The sequence below is a fragment of the Cervus elaphus genome, chromosome 33, assembly GCF_910594005.1.
Source record: "Cervus elaphus chromosome 33, mCerEla1.1, whole genome shotgun sequence".
NCBI classification, from domain to species: domain Eukaryota; kingdom Metazoa; phylum Chordata; class Mammalia; order Artiodactyla; family Cervidae; genus Cervus; species Cervus elaphus.
Window position 1 is genome coordinate 72,115,078 of NC_057847.1, and position 15,963 is coordinate 72,131,040.

Genomic DNA, 15,963 nt, shown 5'->3' on the forward strand with positions numbered 1-15,963 from the left:
GGCGCACTATCCCCAGGTGTGGCGCACTCACTACCTTCCGCGGACCCAGTCTCAGTTTCCGCTGGCGCCAGTCGGGTGCGCGCGCCTTCCGCCCTCTGCGTCCCCAGCCCCAGTCCCCGCCGGCGCCGGTCGGGTGCCTGCGCCCTGTGTCTCGCCGCGACCTTCCCCTCCCCCCTGCCTCCTGCCTCCGGCGGGGCTGGGCGGGTCCGCAGCCTGCGAGCTCTTCTCTGGACTTTCTCCGTCCCTTTGTTCTGCGAACGGCCGGCAGTGTGTTCCGGCCGGTTAATTTTCTCTCTTTTGGTCTCCCACAGTTCAAGTTGGCACCTCACAGAAGCTCCCTCCGATTGTCCTCAGGGCCCTCAGGCCCGGACCCTAGCCCAAGCAAGGCCGCCTAAGACTCCCTTCCCGGGACGGGTCTCCGTCCTTAGCTCTTTTGTCTCACTTTTTATCTTTTATATTTTGTCCTACCTCCTTTCGAAGACAATGGTCTGCTTTTCTGGGCGCCTGATGACCTCAGCTAGTGATCAGAAGTTGTTTTGTGAGGTTTGCTCTGCATTCGGTTATTCTTTTGATGAATTTGTAGGAGAGAAAGTGGTCTCCCCGTCCTACTCCTCCGCCATCTTGGCTCCTCCTCTCTGGTCTCTTTTTTATCCACAATTTCCACCCTGGCTCAAGCACTTATCATATGTTTCTCGGTTATTACAATGGTCTGAAACTGATCCTGCATCCCACCCCCCGTCTGTGCTCCCCTATCATCACAATGGACTTTATAAAACATGAAGGCAATCACATCTCCTTCTACAGTTCTCCTCTGCTGCCAACAATATCTATGGCACACAAATGCAAAGGCGATCCACCTCTCCATTCTAATTCCTATTCTTTCTTCTAGATTACACTCTCCCTATGCTGGTTGCAAACAACACACTGCTGTAGCTTTGATGACGTGGGTGGCTTGCGTTTACGTATAACACTTTCGATCTTTATAGCTCCATGGTGGGAGGCCAGAATTAAATGTGGCTGGGCTTGCTGAAACCTCCAAATTCAAATTTCCATATCTGCAAAATGGAGACATATGACTTATTCAGAAGGGAGATGGGAGGAGTAAATTAATAGACATGGCACATGTTAAGTGTCCAGTCAGTGGTAATAGCTCTAAGTGCTTCATATTTGCTAGTTCTCTTCATCTTCATAATAATCCTGTGCGGTAGGTACATATTATTAACCCCATTTCCTGGATGCAGCAGAAAGCACAGGGGGGTTGAGTATCATATTGGTAAGCTAGGACCGCAGACTCAGTGGCCTAAACAACATAAGTTTATTTTCCCACCACTCTGGAGGCTATATGAGCAAGATCAAAGTACAGGAAGTTTGTGTTCTCTTAAGGTCTCCTCCTTGGTTTGCAGATGGCCACCTCCTGCAGTGTGTTCATGTGGTCCTCTCTGTGTATGTGTCTACATTTCTTCATCTTGAAAGTACTTCAAGGGACTTCAAGAAAGAACTTCAAGAAAGAACCAGGGACTTCCCTGGTGGTCCAGTGGTTAAGACTCCACTCTTCCAATGCAGGGGGTGTCGACTGGATCCTTGGTTGAGGAATTAAGGTCCCATGTGCCATGCAGTACAGCCAAAAATAAAAATTAAAGAAAAAGAACACTAGTCACACTGGATGAGAGCCTCTCCTTAATGATCTCATTTTAACTTACTTTTTAGAGATCTCCATCTCCAAACACAGTCACATTCCAAGGTATTATGGATTAGGATTTCAACATACAAATTTGGGGGAGGACGTAATTCGGCTCAGAACAAGTACCCCGTCTAATAACACCCAGATTGTTTCAAGGACAGGACTAGAATCCTGGCAGGGCAGCACAGGACACCCTGCCCTTAACCATGGTGCAAACCTACCTCCTCCTGACTGCAGGTCATTCACATTAATCCCTTTACTCTAACTATATGCCCCAGAGTTTCTAATAAGCATGTTACAAACTACTTTGAGACAGACACAAAAATCTAAGAACTAATTTCTACAATGCTAGTATAAGGTTAATAACATGTCCTCAACCATACCGAAATACCTCCACTTTTTTTTTTTTTTTTTAAAGCTCTCTTTCTCCACTGAATTGATCCAGTAACTAATTGGTTTGACATCATTGATACCCAAATAATTCAGCGCAAAGTTAAAGCTCTCACCTTGTACATGAAGGAGTTTGGAAAGAGCTTCAAAGACACTTTGACATTTTTTGCTCTTTTCAAAACTGCCATTTTATGTTGTCTTCACTTCACAGGAGCTTTAAAATAGGACCACTTGTGGCTGCCCATTTGGTTAAACTTGGCTTTTATCTGGAGCAATGTGCTCCACACTCACAGGATTTATCTAGTTTTTTTTCCCCCATTTGGTTGGATTTTAGCCAAACTTTCAACAACCCGAGGGCAGCCTTAAAGGTATATCCCAAGAACTGGAGCGCGTACCTTACGTGTCAACAGTCACAGGTCTCCCATACTTGGTCTCAACTGTGTGAATACCCAGAGATTTACTTCTCATAAAGAGAGAGAGAATGAGTGTACAGACTCTGAGGTCAACCCTTCTCCAAGGGTCTGAGAAGTTTTGGGGAGTGGGTGCTGTGTTGTCTTCATCTCTGCAAACCTAAATCCTGGCATAATGCCCAGTACACAGGCACCAGAAGGCATTGAACTAAGTCCAGTGCTCAGTCCTGCTGGTGGGGTTAGAGGTCCTTGGATCCCTTCTGCTTCAGCCAGGATTTAGAATAGGGGTGGAGTGGCAGAATAGCCCCAAAGGACTGGTCACAGCATCCTCTCGTAAAGGTGGTAGACATGAACTTAGATGAGGGTTGATGGTATTTGAGAAATGGTCAAGTGGTTGGAAAATATATAGCTTCCTCGAATGACTGAGTTGGAGGGCGGTACCAATTTATGTGTGTAGGTTCTGATACATACTTGTAGAAGAAAGATCACCTTACAGTTATGCTTTATAGTGACATCTGCTCCCTCTTCCCTACACACCAAATGAAGATACAATTGCAATTGTCTCCTGTTGGGTTTAAGTTTCTCCTCTTTTCCCCCAATGACCAGATCAGTGTTCCTGTGAAATCCTTCCCTCCCTTCTGCATCCCCTAAGCATAAACATTCATATATGGAAAGATTCTGATACGTATGATCACTCCAAACATCATATGCCCAAAACAAAAGCAAGGCATAGCCTTGGAAAAACTCTCAGTTTACCTCTGTGATTAAACTGGGAATATCCTAAAGCACTAAAAAAAAAAAAAAAAAAATGAAAAAAGCTTAGGACAAAGACCCAGTTGTAGAAGTGGTAACAATCTAGGGTGTTGAGCCTGCCTGCTGGAGGTGGGGAAGGACAGAGGTACAGCTAGAAGTCTGAAAGCTGTCAGTCTGATGGTGGTTATTTATTACTGTCTAAGAGAGAGACACCTGCATGGAGTGGGTGTGAGCATTGCATTGCTGGACGGAGAGCTCCATCACAGGGCAGGGCTTCACCCTCTGTTGCTAAATAATGGTCTCGGGCCTGAAGACCTTCATCCTGGAAGGAGGATAGCCTTAAAACAAACATCAGTGTCTGGCCCCTGGAAAGGGGAGTGGTTTGCTTTTAAATTTGTTTCAAAAGGAGAGTGATATTTGCTTTATAAACCAGTTTGCAAAAAACCTTTTAACTCACAGGCAGTACCAAGTGCCTGATCATGTGGATGTTCTGATAAGATCAGAGTTTGGCTCTGGGGAGCTGAGGCCTGGGACCCTGGCCCTGACGGCTCCACAGGGCTGTGACTGAGGGGGCAGAGGGGTCCACAGGCCTCCTGCTCAAATGCACAAGAACAGCCTCTGTGTCCTGCTACTACTGCCACTGGTGTGTTTTTGGACCTCCTGTCTTCTTCATGCCCCCACCTTCATCCAGAGCATGACCAAGTGCTGCCCTGCAGAGGGCTTGTCACCAGCTCACAAGTTCAGAAATTCAGATTAAGCCGTTAAAACCTTTAAGAGAGGTAAAACAGAGAAAATCATTTCTGTTGAACAGTGGGGCTTGGATTTTATTATATGTCTTTGTCTCCTCATTTAATGTTCTCAGAATTTCTTTTTATTTGTATTTTACAAAAACATGGGTCTATGAAGACTGGTCCTTCCACCCCAGGCAGTTTGAGAAGCACTGATGTAGGATTCAGGGAGTCCCATTTTCCAGTGATGTTCTGTTACTTCCAGTGCCTGTCCAAATGGGAGCTGGGGGTCTCAACTCTGTTGCACAGCAGGATCACCGTGGGAGCTAAAAAAATACCTACATCCATATCTAAAGAGAAGCCTGGGATCCACCCCAATCAATTAAGTAAGCTTGGAGGTGGGGTCAGGGTAGGGCAAGGCTCCTATGTTTATTTAAAAATGCCCTTGATGTTTCTAATGTGTGACCAGGGATGAGAATCCTTAACGTGGGCCATAGCTGATCAAGCAGCGCAGGTTGAATGAATGTTTAAACATGTCAGCCAGCCACCAGCAGGCATTTATCACACCCCTGAACCACCCCTGAAAGTGCTGTCCCAGGTGCTCAGTAACAGACTGCAAAGGCACAAAGATTAACCCAGATTTTCTAATGTGATGTGAAAGCCTCTATGGACAAAACCAACATATATTAAAAAAAAAAAAGATAAACCCAGTAAACCCACAGGATTCATCTACAAATTCATCTACACTTAACACTCCATGTGGGAATGGAGTCCCTTTTTCCCCCCTTAAAGCAGTTTATGCAATAATACTCCACCTAATGGGAGATCACTGAGGCTGGGGCTGCCATTTGGTCCAAGATGCCACTAGATGTCACTCAAGGTCCCTCAGGCTTCCCTCTGCCCAGCCTTCAATTCCTCACTGGATCATTTTCCTCTCCAGGCCTGTGCCTGTAGCCCACAGCTCTGAGTGAGCCATGGACAGGTAAGGACAAAATGTTCTCATCCTCTGACCTGCTTTCTGCTATCCCTGGCACCCCAGGCCCACCTCGTTCATTCATTGACTCAAGAAGAATAACCAAGGGCTGATTATATCTCAGACATTAGGTCAGGCTATGATGAAATAATGGTGACACAGCCAGGGTGCCCGCACTCATGGGGTTTAATCTATGAAAGCACGTCTCAGACTAATTAGTATTGTTTGTGTGCTTATTCATTCTCCCCCAGCTAGAGGCTCTCACACCTTTTTGACCAGTACATCCAAAATAGGAAAGAGATTTCACATCAAAATTCACATACACACAAACATAAACCTAAAGTTTCACAGTCCCATGTTTACCTTCACTTTGTGTGATGCATTCTGTTTTCTTGTCTACTCTAGTTCATTTCTCTTTTCAAAATCCACTAAATTGATTTCAAAACCCTCTGATGAGTCACAATATAAGAATGAAAAATTCTTGCCTTGAGGGCAAGGGCCACCTCTTACCAGTGGCTCTCAAATAGTATGTGAGCAATGCATGTGTTTTTTTTTTTTTTTTTTTTTAATGCATGTGTTTTTAAGTAAATGAAAATTATGAGAACTAATTTGCGTTAATATTTACATTAAAAAGACTTACAGGTTAAGCGACTTATGGATGATCAGTGTTCTATGCATTCATACTTACAAAGATTATATTCACCTACATCTACTATACATCTACAAATAATTTTTTTCAGATAATATATAGATCCTAAACTAGGCACACCGTATATGCTATTAATGCAATTTGATATTTTAGTCAAGATCTGGGGCTTGTATATTTTATTATTTTTCTTTTCATAAAACTTATTTTATTGAAGTATAGTTGATTTATAATGTGTTCGTTTCTGCTGTGCAGCAAAGTGATTCAGTTACACACACATATATACATTCTTTTATATTGTGTTCCGCGATGGTTTATCACAGCACATTGAATAAAGTTCCCTGGGCTATAAGGCAGGGACTTTGTTGGGTATCCATTGTATACATACGAGTTTGCACCCGCTTGTCTCAAACTCCACCTCTTTCCCTTCCCCATACCCTCTCCCCCTCAGCAACCACACTTTTGTTCTTCATGTTTCATAGATAAGTTCATTTGTGTTATCCTTTAGATTTCACATGTAAGTGATGTCATATGATATTTGTCTTTCTCTGTCTGACTTACTTCACTTAGTATGATAATCTCTAGGTCCATCCACGTTGTTGCAAATGGTATCATTTCATTCTTTTTTATGACTAAGTAGTGTTCCATGGTATATATGTACCACATCTTCTTTATCCATTCACCTGTCCATGGACACTCAAGTTTCTTCCATGTCTTAGCCTCTGAATAGTCTGGCTATGAACATGGAGGTGCATGATGCCCATAGTGGCATTGCCAGATCACATGGCAGCTCTATTTTTATTTTGTTTTTAGAAACCTCCATACTGTACTCCATAGTGGCTGCACCAGTTTACATTTCCACCAACAGTGTAGGAGGTTTCCCTTTCCTCCACATCCTCTCCAGCATTTATTGTTTGTAGACTTTTTAATGATGGCTGTTCTGACGGGTGTGAAGCAGTACCTTCATTGTAATTTTGATTTGCATTTCTCTAATAATTAGTGACATTGAGCATCTTTTCACGTGCCTCTTGGTCACCTGTATGTCTTCTTTGAAGAAATGTCTATTTAGGTCTTCTAGGGGGCTCAAATATTTTAAAATCATACAAGTAAAGTATGTTCATTTTGGAAAAAAAGTTAGAAGAAATACATGCCTTCAGATGTTATAACTTATTAGAAACTCTAATAGCTAAAAAGTTTGATATTAGACATGGTGACTCCTAGAGAAATAGTTTTCAAAGATGATCACAACCTCATGCACAGGGTCACTGCGTGAATACATAGCTGACATGGTGAAAGAGACTTTGCCAATGTGATTAAATGAAGGCTCTTGAGATGGGGACATGGTCCTGTGTTGTGTGGGTGGATCCAGTGTAATCACAAGGGTCTCTATAAGAGAGAGGCAAGAGGGCTTTAGAAGAGAGAGAAGGAAACGAGACACAGGGATCTGAAGATGCTAGGCTGCTGCTTGTGAAGATGGACGAAAGGGCCATGTGACTTCTAGAAGCTGGAAAAGACAAGGAAAGAGATTCTCCCCTGGACCCTCCAGAGGCACACAGCATGTTGATCCATTATGGATAATTCTTATGTCCAGAACTACAGTTTAATAAATTTGTGTTTTAAGCCACTAAAGTTGCAGTAATTTGTTATAGCATCAAGAGGAAACTTATACAGAGGAAAGATAGTTAGCTCTGTGCAGTAAACTAAAAAAATCCCCAATTCAAAATTTTGAATTTAGTATTTGAAAAAACAAATTTACTCTGTGTGTGTGTGTGTGTAACGGATTATTCAACAAGGTAACAGTGAGACAACTAGAAAACCATTAAAAAATTAAGCAGGATCCCCCCCACCTCGCTCCCCCAAATTAAGCAGAATCCCTACTTACACCAGAATTTTTCCTTACACCAGAATTATTTCCAGATGGGTCAAGACTTAAGTATTAAAAAAAAAAAAAACCTAAAAGTACTAGAAGAAAAAAATTTTTTCTTTTGTTGTTGTTTATTTTGGACTGAGGCGAATACAAAACCTAGAAATGATAAAGAAGAGATTAATAATAACTCACACATAGTTGATGGGTGCAACTGGTAATCAAGTCTTGGCAATACTTGTCAAAATTAAACATATTCATATACTTCAAGCCAGCAATTGTATTTCCAGAAATTTGAAAGAAACGCTTTTATTTATGTACAAAGCCTTGTCATGAAAATGTTCTTTCCAGCATTGTATGTCTTAGGAAAGAACCAAAAATGGCCTAAATGCTCCCCACCTTCATTTTTGACTATGCTGGATCCTAGTTCCTTGAACCTGTGCCCCCTACATTGGGAGCTCCTAGTCTTAACCACTGGACCACCAGGGAAGTCCCTAAATGCCCAATAAAGAAGATTAAATACACTATGATGCAGCCCTTAGAAAGAATGACACATATCCATCAATAGGTTCTATTAAGAACATTTTTAAGTAAAATATAGCTAGTATGGAAAAAAGACATTGATTGTAGTTAGGGGGAAAAGATATTGACTAAGCTTACAGATGCAGAGAAAATTCTGGAAGCACACACAAGAAGCTGTGAATACTGCTTACCTTTGGATGCTGGAGCTGGGAGTAGGAGAAAGTCTTTGATTTTTAAAATGTTACATTTTTCTGTATAGTTCTTGATCCCAAGGATTGCTAACATGAATCTTTTTCTGCTATAGAAAGGAAGGAAGGGAGGGAGAAAGAAGAAAGAAAGAGAAGGGGAAGAAGGAAGGAAGGAGGGAAAAGACAGATTGAGAAAGAAAGCAGGAAAAAAGAAAGGAAGGAAGGAAAGGAGGGAAGGAAGAAGAAAAGAAAGAATAAGAAAGAATTGCTGGCAAGTGAAGAGGAAGCAGGTTATATCTAAAGAGTGACCAATCTGGGTCACCTGCCTCAGAGATACATGTTATATAATTTTTAAAAATAAATACCTATTTTTAAAAAGTACATTCAGAGGAGCTCTATGGTTTTTTTTTTTTTCTTTTTCTTTTTACTGGAGTATAATTGCTTGACAATATTGTGTTAGTTTCTGCTGTACAGCAAAGTGAATCAGCGATGTGTATACTTATATCCCCTCCCTCTTGAACTTTCCCCCACTGCCCCACCCCTACCTCTCATACCACCCATCTAGGTGGTCACAGAACCCTGAACTGCAAAGGGGCTCCACGACTAAAGCAAGCCCAAGCCATCGAATTCTAAACTTCCCGGGAAAACGTGTGACACTTCAAAGGTTTAAGTCTAAATTTGTTTGTCTTATTTTGCTTTGCTTCAAGTTATGTCTGAAGATTCCAGACAGATGAAAGAATGAAATTGTCCAGCTAAGCCAGACAGATATCCAGTTAAGGTCACATGTCAGAGACCAGGTGTTTGAAACCCTGTTTTCCTTGTATGACCCACCTCACCAGCTTAGGTGACAAAACCGGGTCACTTTAAGTCACGTGTTTTTAATGTTAAAATTCATACCACTCTGAGTTCCACCCAGCAAGCCGAGTCCAGCTTTCCATGGGGTTGTCTTCCTCAGAAATCCCCAGTGACCCAAGAGTTTATCATTCTTCCAAAGGGGTCCTCCCAAGTTGATGGGGAGGCTGGGGTGGGGGGAGACAGTGGCTGGTGAGTTGGCCACAGGGCCTGATCAAAGCTCCTTCTCTGCTGCCTGGCAGCTGCCAGAGGTCACTGCCACAGCCCAGGCAGGCTGGCTTGGCTGCACAAGCTAGAACGGATGCCTTTTCCATTCTGGCTATAGCTACCGGGGGTTGGGAGTCAGTCACACAGTGAGAGGCCAGTCCTTTCTGCCAACACTCTCCAAGTGTGGACACAACCCTTGCTCCTCACTCCCAAAGCACAGCCAAGAGCAGGCACAGACAAAGGGGAAAAGTCACAGTCAACAGCATTGTCTGCCAATATCTAGGAATGTTTGCTGCCACTTTGAACTGAAAAAAAAAAGTCTTGCTAACTCTCAATGTAGTATTAAATTATTTAGATTATGTTTCTTTGTTTTGTGTAAACATAAGTTTAGGTATAAAGCCCTCATTCTCATAGCCCTTCTACATCTATAAAATGACAAGTTTGAACATTTGATTAATAAAGTTAAAAATTCAATTAATGTTAAGTATGTAATGTAAATGATGTTTTGCTGAAATTAAATTTTTTTTGTGTATGATGAGACTATGAAACTCACTGCTGTGGTAGGGTCTATTTTTTTTAAATTTTTATACTGAAATATAGTTGATTTACAATGTTGTATTAGATTCAGGTATGCAGCAAACTGGTTTAGTTATACATATTCGCATACCCTTTTCAGGTTCTTTTCCCATATAGGTTATTACAGAGTATTGAGTAGAGTTCCTTGTGCCTTACAGTAGGACCTTGTTGTTTATCTGTTTTATGTATAGTAGTGTGTATGTGTTAATCCCCACCTCCTAATTTATCCTTCTGCCCCACTGGTATTGGCTTTTTTAGACATACTTATAAGTGACTTAATCATTCCAAAATTCTTCTCTATTTGAATATCTGTGAAACTTCTGCACAGTGTACCATGAGGAGTATCAATAACCTCAGATATGCAGATGACACCACCCTTATGGCAGAAAGCATCACTCTTGATGAAAGTGAAAGAGGACAATGAAAAAGTTGGCTTAAAACTCAACATTCAGAAAACTAAGATCATGGCATCCGGTACCATCACTTCATGCAAATAGATGGGAAAACAGTGGAAACAGTGAGAGACTATTTTTTGGGCTCCAAAATCACTGCAGATGGTGACTGAAGCCATGAAATTAAAAGATACTTGTTCCTTGGAAGAAAACTTGTGACCAACCTAGACAGCATATTAAAAAGCAGAGACATTACTTTGTCAACAAAGGTCCATCTAGTCAAAGCTATGGTTTGTCCAGAAGTCATGTATGGATGTGAGAGTTGGACTATAAAGAAAGCTGAATGCCAAAGAATTGATGCTTTTGAACTGTGGTGTTGGAGAAGACTTTTGAGAGTCCCTTGGACTGCAAGGAGATCCAACCAGTCAATCCTAAAGGAAATCAGTCCTGAATATTCATTGGAAAGACTGATGCTAAAGCTGAAACTCCAATACTTTGGCCACCTGATGCAAAGAACTGACTCATTGGAAAAGACCTTGCTGTTGGGAAAGATTGAAGGCGGGAGGAGAATGGGACAACAGAGGATGAGATGGTTGGATAGCATCACTGACTTGATGGACAAGAGTTTGAGTAAACTCTGGGCACTGATGATCGACAGGGAGGCTTGGTGTGCTGCAGTCCATGGGGTCGCAAAGAGTTGGACACAACAGAGCAACTGAACTGAACTGAACTGAACCATGAGGACACTCGACCATCTCCTAGTTAGGCTGTCGTGTCTACAAAGAGTATTCTATTTTTTTATCATTAGCTCAAGAAAATACAAGTTATAATTCTTGGTGCCAAATACAAAATCAAATGCCAGCATTTGATGACAAGGTGGTCATCAAAATGATCCAGAATAGGCATCGATTAATTTTTTTACAGATTATAATTTAAATAAAAACAAACATTTATCCATTTTGATAGAGAATTTGCAGATGGTATGATTCAATGTATATGAAATGCCCAGAGTAGGTGAATACCTAGAGGCAGAAAGTAGATTAGTGGTTGTCAGGGGCTAGGGGAGGAGGGAATGAGGAGTGACTGCTAATGGGTATGGGATTTCATTTTGGGGTGATGAAAATATTCCAGAATTAGGTAGGGGTGATGGCTGTACAACCTTGCAAACATACCAAAAAGCACTGTAGTATGTGAATTATAACTCAATTTTTAAAAAGTGACTTCACAGTTTTCCTAAAGAATAGTAGATAGATAGTCCATTTACCTAAAGGACTCATCCTGTGGCGTTTTCCAAAACAAAGGGCATCCCCCTCCTGCCTCTCCAATCTTGAGACTCCAGTTATACTTATATTACAATCAAGATTTCTGTTTGTATAGAAGGTCACTGTGCTTTATGGATGAGGGTAGGCAGAATGGGCTGAGGGAGAAGGTCTGGAGATATGAAGGTTAGTTGAAGGACTAGTTACAAAGCTCTACAGGACATCAATAAACACAAATTCAGATCAGATGAGTGTCACTCAGAGACACAGCAGTTTACCAGGTTTGAAGCTGAGTAAGAGACCAGTCTGTCTCAAGTACCTTCTCCAATTCCCACCAATTAAAGATTTAAGCATTTCATTCTCTTAACAAACTTTTTTGACACCGGGCAATGTCACTGTCACCCGGCATCAGAGGGGATACAAAGATGACCAAGACAAGATCCTTGACTCCAGTAGCTCCCCATGAATAGTGGCGATAAAACCCGCACAGGGATAAGTATCCTATAATAAAAAGAACACTGTAAGATAAGGGAGGTATAAACCTAGAAGTATCACGTCAAAGAGGAAGAAATTCTTACTTCCGGTAGAAGTAAGATCCATTGTTGGAGGATGACTGAGTGTAGACAGGATGGACGTGAAGGGGAGAGCATTTCAGTGGAGGGGACAGTATGAATAAAGCACAGACAACAGAGACACAGAGGCCGGAGAACCTGTCTGGGAAGGAGGAAGGAACCTGGCTGGAACCAAGCTGTGGGGAGGAAAGTCAGAACAACATGGACTGATGGTTTGTCTTTTTAAAACGGAAAAACTGAGCCAGGTGAGAGGGAGAAGAGAGTCCCTAGAAGCTGCAGATTTCACAGATCTATACAGATCTGCAAGGTTTCAGCTTGCAAAAACCATCCCTGATTAGTAAATAGGCCTTTATCGGGTTGGAGGGAAAGTGATTTTTGAAAGAATGTTTCATGAAGGACAGCCCTGATGGGGTGCTGAGGCTAAGAGCGAGGAAGAGCAAGAAGGTGTCTGACGACAGAAGAGGACTCTGACAAAAATGAATGCAAAAATTCCTCCCGCCATCATTTTCACTATTATCCAGCCCACAGGCATTTGTCTCACCTCCAGTAAGTTTGTATCACCAATAAGATTTTAGAATCACCTGGTTAAAAACCCCGGCGTGGTGATAACTGATTCATACACTTGGTTAGCATGAATTAATTTCATATTTAACAGCACACCGTTCCTGGCACACAGAGGCACTCAAACGCTATAAATGAACGTTCTTTGTTTCAGGGTCTATATTTAGGAGAGGAAATCATTCAAATCTGCACCCTAAAACCTGTATCCTTTTTCAGCACTGAAGTTGGGACAACCTGGGGCCAAAAGGTCCGGGTTTCCACTTTAAACTGAGGTTTTTTCCCCCCTCCATCGGCTCCCTCAAGTCTCTAGGTCCAGCGGGGGGAAGGGTCCCAGGTTCAGTAACCAATCGCCGCGGAGCCACGGCGCCCCGCCCATCCTAGCCCCTCCTACCCGCCCAGGTCCCTCCTCCCTCGCACCTGCGCGTCCCCCGCGCTCCGGCTGGTGGGGCCGCTTCCAGCCCGCGCCGGCGGGGAGCGGGGCTCGGCCTCACCTCTCGCGAGATCGCCTCCCGTGGCCGCGGCCGCCGTTCCGAGCGGCTGACTGGCGGCGTCTGCGCAGCCGCCATGTTCGGTTGCTATGCTGTGGCCTGGGAGATGGGGTGTGCTTGAGGGAGGAGGAGGAGACGGAGTAGGAGGAGGAGGAGGAAGAGGAGGAGGCGGCGGCGGCGGCGGGAGGGACTGAGCGCCCATTGCACTCTCACACACAGACGCTGCTTAGGATTGCCGCCCGTTCGCTGTAGCAGCGCCGTTCCGCTCCTCCTCCTCGCGGCCCCACATTGTTCTCTCAGGACTCCAGGGTCCCCGAGGCTGGATTCTGGGCCCCGCTTCGGGGCCCCCACCCCCGCGACATCGCTGCGGGGCTGAATTAGCTCATCCCCGCAGGGAGGTGCGGGAGCGCGCGGCAGCCCCGCAGTATGAGGTGGTGCCGGCGGCTCGGGGCCGTGGCGCGGCCGCTGCGGCGCCGGTTGCTGGGCGGACGCTGACGGAGCCCCGGGGGCGGCGCGGCCGAGCCTCCAGGCTTTTCTTCTCCAGCCCGGAGGACGCGGCTGGGACACGAAGGTAAGAGGCTCCGGGTCCCTGCCGCTTCTCAGCCCTGCGTGGCACGCGAGGCTACTACCTGCGGCCCGCCAGGTGGGGCCGGCTGAAGGCGTGAGGCTGATTTCAAGTCAAGGGGGAAGGATGCTTTTTGCCTACTCCCTTTTTTTGCGGGACCCCTGCTTTCAGCCTCCTGGTGTTTTAGTTGGAATCTCTGTTCTGGGGGAGTCAGGGGAGAACGGATGGAATAGGTGCGGAGATGGAATGTTCCATGGCCCCTAAACTCTAGGTGAGGTTGTAGAATCTTCAGAGTTTTCCATTGCTGATAGGATTCCTTAAAAAAAAAAAAAAAATTGGCTCCTTTGAAAGCTTCCTACTTGCTGCTTGGGCATACTGTCCTACCCTTGAAGTTTTAAGCCGTTTATGATTCTGCCTTTGTATGCTTGTGTTTAGGAACCTGTAGTTGAGCCAAAAGAAAAAGTTGAGGTGTAGCAAAATAGACATACGGATGCGCTTCCCAGGGTTTCCTTAACATGGAGTAGTTTACAGTGGCACGTATATACGCACGGATGGTTCTGGGAAACTTAGAATGGGAGACTTTATGCCTGGAAGGCATTATACAGTGAACCACAGCGGAGGACAATGTGTATGGGTAAGGTTTTTCAGGCGCTTTTTCTAGGACAGTCTGTGTATCTGCAATATACCAGCTACTGTTAGAATCGGAGATTGGAGTAATATTCGGTTTATGTAACCAAATCTTGGGCCCAGTTGAAACATTATGGTTTAAACCATGTTTATGGAGAAAAAAATCAAAACGCCAAAGTATCCGACTTGTAAAGAAGACTGTGGAACAGTTAGGCCAGGGCATTTTTTATCCTGATTTTTTTGAACCTTAACCCTGTTGCCAGAGGGGAAAAAATACATTTTTTAAGGGGGAAGGAGATGACCTTAAAATAAATGATTGTTCAGAGCCCAAAATATGCTTGATGGAATAGAGCTAGATAGTACATCAGTTAAATCTTGAATTTGAGAAATTCAACCTATAGTTTTTTTTGTTTTTTTTTTAAAGGCTTTTTGTAAGCAAAAGTTTTTCTCTACAGAGCTTTACTAACTCATAGTAGAAGAACGCAATCATTTTGTGGATCCCACCATTTTTTGTCAGAATAAATTTATGCTCCAATTACCACAGAAGCTATTTTTATGTCTCTCTCTCTCTCTCTCTTTTTAATGGCACACATATCTTTGTCATCTCTTTTCTTTGAAACATGTGCGTGGTCCCACAATGTCATGATCTTGAGTGATTTTTAAGAAGAGACTGGTGATCTTATTTTTGTATATGGGAGTGTTTGTGACTTAGCTAGCCTATTTTAAACATTTGGCAAGAGATTTTGAAAACAGGGAGCCATCACTATTTTGCAGTTTTATTAATATTGAGTAGGTTAAAGTTAGAAAAGCATAGGTTCCTCAAAAGTAGTTATGGATGAAGATGTGGCTTTCTTATTGCCTGTTTTCCTAGAACCTGCTTAGATTATAGGCTGTGGGTATTGAATTGTTTAAACTTTGTGGTTGTCCCGATTTTCTAATTGAATATCTTTTAAAATATCCCTAGTAACTTTGTTACTTTAAATTTGTGACACCCAATTTCTAATTTAGACTAGGCATAAACCAGCATTGATTGAACACACTTGCTAAAAATACTTTCTGGGTCAGATGTACTTAGAATGCAGCCTCAGGAAAATTCATTTGAACTATTCTACTGTGACCAATGTACACTTCATTATTACAGAAGGGCTTAAAACAATATAGAACTCTCACGATTAGATTTCATCAGTTCAGGCATAGAAGCCTAAACTTTGATGTATTAATATAAAGTACTTCATGTGGGATAGTAATGAAAACTTTTTACAGTGCTTTTTTTTTTAACTTACGTGACTCCCATAGACTTATTAAACTCTGATTTGTGTATTTGAGATACTAATATTTTAATTTCGTCTACTAAACATAATTTAAATTGTGTGATAGTATAGTGTGCAATGTTATCTATTTAGTATTTACTTATGATTTATTCTGAGCTCTTTAAGGGTGGATGCGTCAGTGGTCATGTTTTTAAGTAAATTATCTTTGAGGAACAAAGTAAGAATGACAGATAATTTCAAGGAGACATTGTTACTGTTACTGAGAGGACTCCCTCCTCTCCTCCCCGCATCCCTGGATTAATATGGTCAGTTTTAAACAACAAGGAAGCTTTAAAAATATGTAGAAACCTTGTTTGGTGGATGTTTAAAGACATGTTTTAAAGATGTCCTTTAATTGTTAGTTATTCAAAATGTAAAGTTGGAGACCTCACTAGAAAT

At 42.8% G+C, this 15,963-nt stretch overlaps 1 protein-coding gene and 1 long non-coding RNA gene across 3 annotated transcripts in view; one reads left to right on the plus strand and one right to left on the minus strand.

Moving 5' to 3' along the window:
* LOC122688606 overlaps nt 1-13,173 on the minus strand; it is a 56,044-nt gene extending 42,871 nt beyond the window's left edge. The window contains exon 1 of the long non-coding RNA XR_006339519.1: nt 12,992-13,173. This is a non-coding gene — a long non-coding RNA (uncharacterized LOC122688606). The remainder of the gene's footprint in view (nt 1-12,991) is intronic.
* Nucleotides 13,174-13,177: 4 nt separating this feature from the next.
* The window catches only part of PTPN4 (protein tyrosine phosphatase non-receptor type 4), a 189,355-nt gene continuing 186,569 nt past the window's right edge, over nt 13,178-15,963 (plus strand). For both annotated transcript variants that reach the window (XM_043894708.1, XM_043894710.1), the window contains exon 1: nt 13,178-13,633. The gene's annotated coding sequence lies outside the window, so the exon portion shown is untranslated. The remainder of the gene's footprint in view (nt 13,634-15,963) is intronic.